This window comes from Rhagoletis pomonella, unplaced genomic scaffold (genome assembly GCF_013731165.1).
Source record: "Rhagoletis pomonella isolate Grant_MI unplaced genomic scaffold, Rhpom_1.0 Rhpom_scaffold_00002, whole genome shotgun sequence".
Lineage (NCBI taxonomy): Eukaryota > Metazoa > Arthropoda > Insecta > Diptera > Tephritidae > Rhagoletis > Rhagoletis pomonella.
Window position 1 is genome coordinate 46620674 of NW_023458556.1, and position 5430 is coordinate 46626103.

Sequence of the window (5430 nt, forward strand, 5' to 3'; positions counted from 1 at the left end):
TTTTTTGTTTGTGAGTGTGAACTTGTGCTTAAGTCAAGTCTGAAAGGCTGAAAGCTGAGAGTGAAATTCAGCTGAGATTTGTAAAATGTGTATGCATTAACCAATACTTTCATACTAAATTTCTGTTACTCAGAGTCATCAAACAAATATTTTGGGCATTCGAAACCCAAATATAAAACGCAGGAGAGAAGCCTCTTTAAGCTTTTTATACATACATATAATTCATATGGATTGCATAAAAGCTCTCTATGACTCTCGCTGATTGGAAGCAGTGCAGCTGTGATAGAGAGCTTTTACTTAGAGCGCATGTATGCTATGTACAGATACTAAAAAGTCTGAGAAAGCTTTGCTAGTGACCTATGTTTTGGTTTTAAACCGGTGATGGGCACCGTATTGCTCGCGTGTAAAGCTCTTTTTAAGCTTTCTATACGTTTTGTATAGGCGCGTTCAGAGTAAAATCTCTCTCTCTACCCCACGCTGTTTTAAACTAGTGTTGGGCAACACCTTTCCCGCATGCAGAGCTTTTGTTGAGCTTTCAAAGGGTCAAGCACTTTCTATCCATTACTAGTTCAAACAAATCAACTCATCCGAATATCAGTTTGGTATTTCTCAAGCATAGATAAATCAAGCTAGACACGAGAGTATTGCCATATTTGGTCTTCTTTCGCAATTTTTTTCTCTCTCTCTCTCTCTCTCGTTGACACTAGCGAAGATATGCAGTTCAAAGGGAGGGATTTTTATAAAACAAGTTCTTGTTTAAAAACGCACACATATTTACTCGTATATACGAACAGTTTAAAAAATATGTATGTAGTACTTAACCCAACACTTAAACTTTCACACAGATCACGAATGTCTTCTCCGCTAGATTTTTTCAGGGCCTCCGATTCCATTTACAGCTCATATTTTACTCAGTAAAATTCATATATTCGTTACTCACTCTACTACAATCATTGTCTCTCTCTCTCTCTCTCTTTCTGAATTTCACTTGTACTGCGAATTTTTGTATGCATTTGTTACGTGTTGCGTTATCGTCTGCATCTAAACGTAAACCACATACACAAACAACAATAACAACAAAAAACTGCATGTGGCCATTAGGGCTGGGAAGAAATCGGCAAGGAGGTGAATGAGAAGATCTGGAATGAGAAGAAGGAGCAATACACGGGCCGCCAGAAATGTACGTATACAAATAGTGACGAGCTTTTTTACACTCAATACAACTCGTAAAAGACTTTTGTTAAATGTTTTGTCTTTTTGCTAATAGTTTATTTTTTGGTTTTTCTAAAATGTAATGTGAAAGTTTTTTTTTGCACTAATTGCAAACATTTTTTCTGAAAATCAATATTTCTCATCAAATCACTTTTTATTTCATCTTCTCACAAACGCAGCCAAACTGCCCAAGTGGTTCGGCGAACGACCAGGCAAGAAGTCCGGCGAACCCGAGACACCCGAAGGCGAGGAAGACGCCAAGGCTGATGAGGACATCGTCGAGGATGAAGAGGAAGTCGAGGAGGAGGTTGTCGAAGAGGAGGATGAGGAAGCCGAGGAAGAAGAAGAGGAGGAAGAGGAAGAAGAGGAAGAGGAGGAGGAGGAAGAGGAGGAAGAAGAGGAGGAGGAAGAAGAGGAAGAAGAATAAATTAATTTAACTACATTTAATAAAATTTAAAAACAAAGAAATTAGTTATTATTAGCTTATTCGAGCAACCAACAAATATAAAACAGCAAAAAAGTAACGAGCGAAAATCAGCAGGTGTAGCAGTTGACGAAGATGAAGAAAAATTAATATCAAAAACTGAAAAAATTGTCAAAGCAACTCTCTCACTCGAACGCGAACTCAAACTCACTCTGACACATTCACTACTGATTATTCACTCACTCGAACACAAACACACAAACAAACAACTGTGACAACACGAACGCATTGTCGCTCTCTCTCTCTTTGTCTTTTATAAGAAATACAAGAACAAAAAAATACGAAAAAAACAACAGCCAAAACTCTTCAAATTTGTTTGTAATAAATCTTATAAATTGAGATGAAAATCTGAAATCAGACTAATATGATAATTACACACATGTCTACATATATATATCTTTATATATATATATATATATACTTAAATATATATTAATCAAGTAGCCGGAAATGTTTTATAGGAACAACAACTATATGAAGCTTATATAATATTTTATAAGTGGAAACAGTAACAACCAGCACAACGAGAACAACTAGAACATGAATACATAACTCTCTCTTGATATTCCTTTTTCATTTAAGATATTTTTATTTTTTCTTATTAAAAACAAAAGTAAAAGATAATAAATTATTTATGAAAAACCAAAAACCAAAAGAAAAACAAACAACGAAAGTGCGTTGAAATTTTTGTTCAAACAGAGATAAAAGGCGCACTTTAAAAATCGCAGTATGCCTTTACTGAGTAGTTAGTTAGTTAGTAGATGGGGTGCAATAGAACAAAGGACATAGCGAAGCACCTACTAGCTTATGCTAAAGTGCTAATGGTACCTTATTAATTGAGTTTCCAATAATAAATATTTCACTGTGGTTGAACTCGAATGTTTTAGTCCAAGTCTGGCCCACGCTGAACAATGACATTTCATCACGTCAATTACGTCTCTTCGTCTTCAAGACACAAGCGGCATTCCGCGTCCGTGATCAGGCCAATCCGGTACATGAGAGAGCGCAATTGGTTAGGACCGGTTAGGTACCCTGTGCGCAACCTGATGTTAGCTCTTTTCAAAAGATGTATGTAGTTCTTAGCGAAATGATAGTCAAAGAGCTTGTCCTGTCTAAGGCTCTCTGCCGCTGCTCAGCGATCTAAGTTTACCTACTCGGTGATTGCATTGCTCGAAGAAGACCATCTGAGTTCCGGTCCCACAAGACAAACGATAAACCACATTCGTCCTTGTTTTTTTTTACGATCCCGTGGTGACCTAATACCCAGTACAGTATTATATTATGTTCTTATGTTTCTCTTTATGAAGAGCTCAAGAGTTGGAAAACACAGTAAGCTAAGACCAGGGGTGTTTGACCTTTCTAAATGGGGCCCTGATAGTCGCTTGGCGTTTTTCAAATTCTAGCCTATTGCTGGAACCTTGGCCTAAAAGATGTCGGGCTATCTACCCATATGTATACTCACACACCTGTCCGTAGACCATTTCTGACTTTTATATGCCGCTGCTTGATGCAAAAGCATGGACTGGAATCCATGAGGAAAGCGACTCTAGGGCCACGGTTAAACAAGTTTTCATTGATCCTAACACTGACGGCTGTAAAACAAAATATGGAATGAAAAGCAGTAACAACAGGTTTTCACTCGGAGGCCTTTTCTATACTTTAAGTACAGTACGTTAATAAATGAATAGTAAAACGTAAACATTTCAAATCAGAGTCTGCAGTAAGAGCCAAGCTGCAGTAGAACCTGCAAAAATTGCACGAAAATGCAAATTGGGGCTGACTTCTCTTTCGAACTTGGAATGATATGGGTGCCGGTGTATTGTGTCAAAAATATTTTTAAATGTTGGCCTATCAAAAACGTGTTAAATGAGGAGTTTTACGTTGTTGTTGTAGAGTTTTTTGTAGGTATTATTGATACTGTCAGTTGTGAACTATTTACAATTTTAGGGGGATATGAAAAGAGGAAACAAAATGCTATTTACTATTTTGTTCCTGGAAAGGCCGAATTTTTTAGCTTTTCAGCAAACAAATTAGGAAGTTCAGAGATTTCTGGTTTTAAAAAAAAAAAACGGCATTCAAACTTTTTCAATAAAAGCACAAATGAAAAAGTGACCCCTCGGACGTCAAGGGTTAAGATTTTTTTTTTGCCAAAAATGTGGGAAATAATATGCTAACCAATAAAAACAGCATGTTCTTCTGTTGGGTCATAATTAATTTTTACCAAAAAAATTTGTCAAATTACATAGCATAGGTATAATCGACAATCTACTGTGCACATCTCGTTTGGAGAGTGAGGATGTTACACACCATTTCATCTCCATCAGTCAGACTCTCGTTAGAATAAGATGATGTATCTTTTGCTAAGAATTATTTTTTCTTGAATCTATTACGCAGGCCTTAAATGGTATGGGAAACTAATCGTTGAATCTCTTGATAATGGGAGAGTCGAGATGTTTAAATTTCAGCCCTAGGAAAGCTGGAAGACCTTAAGGGAAAAAAGAAAGCTAATTTTATTACATCATTCTCGATAAAGCAGCAGCAGTATGAATCTCGTGTGATTTTTAATCTAATTTCACTGATTACCTTGTTTGCCTCAGAAACTTCCTTGATCATCTCTGAACTGATGACCAAATATGCTACCACCATGCTTGAACAGTGCGATCACCTCAAGATGTTCTTTATGCACTGAGAAAAATGTTTAGTTACTTCAAGTAAATATGTTTCACATAATTTAGTTATAGCTACATTATTTGGTTATGTATGCTAGTTACCAAATCATGTGTTGAGAGAAATATATTCAGCTGCCTTTTTTCTGAATGTAGTAAATTTGTCAGCCACGTCCTTTTAGAACATGCTCCTATACAAAATGTATAGAAAGCTTAACAGAGCTTTACCCGCGGGCAAGGTGGTGCCCATTAGTGTTTTTGAAAGTATTTCATGAGTGGGTCCAGAGCTCTTATTGATGAGGGGTTGTCAGAATAAATGTTGTTCGCGATACAAGATACCAGCACAGAGCCATCTGTCGAATATCGACACAAAACAACTCACTGGCTCTTCTATGTAGTCATATCATTCTCTCAGCCCTGGAGCCTATGGGAAAGAAGGAGATGTTTGAAAATTCTTGAATTCTAACTATTCACACAATTGTTTTTTTCAAGCTTTCCCTCGTTTTTTTGAATAAGTTTTTAAAGGCAAATTTCCCATTCCGTAATACAATTTCTGGGCAATTTCTTCTGGGGCTATTGAGCGGTGTAGTTTCGTGGTAAAATTGTGTGCTAGATTTGAGCGTTAACAAGAAAAATAGGAAAAATGCTAAAGACAAAAAAATATATCTGTATGAAAACTCAACATAAAGAGGCTATACTGAAGCGTAAAATAAAAGCATATTACCGTTAACACTAAGGCCTTCAGTAAACTGTTAAAAAAAGGCGAATGAAAAGCAAGCAATTAGAATAAAAACCAACAAAAAAAAGGTCAGCGGGTATTTCCTCGACGGCTGTTATTGATGTTGGCAAGCATGTGTCTGGCCTGTCACTCTGTGTATGTTGAGCTCGTTGGATATCGTTGGCACACATCAACAAAGCTTATCACCAAATAGCAATCAAAGTGACATTCTTTTGCCCTTAACAACAAGCATATCAAAACGTTTGCACGCATGAGGGATTTTTACACAGCCGCATACAGCGGCTGGCTAGCGAGTTTAATGAGACATAAAGAAAACTATAAAACATATA

The 5430-nt window shown here is 36.8% G+C and overlaps 1 long non-coding RNA gene across 1 annotated transcript; it reads left to right on the forward strand.

Annotated features, from left to right (window-relative positions):
* The first annotated feature begins 1081 nt into the window (after nt 1–1081).
* Nucleotides 1082–1999, forward strand: LOC118733720. The gene is made up of 2 exons (XR_004992282.1): nt 1082–1180; nt 1392–1999. It is a non-coding gene; the product is annotated as an uncharacterized LOC118733720 (long non-coding RNA).
* The last annotated feature ends 3431 nt before the right edge of the window (nt 2000–5430 follow it).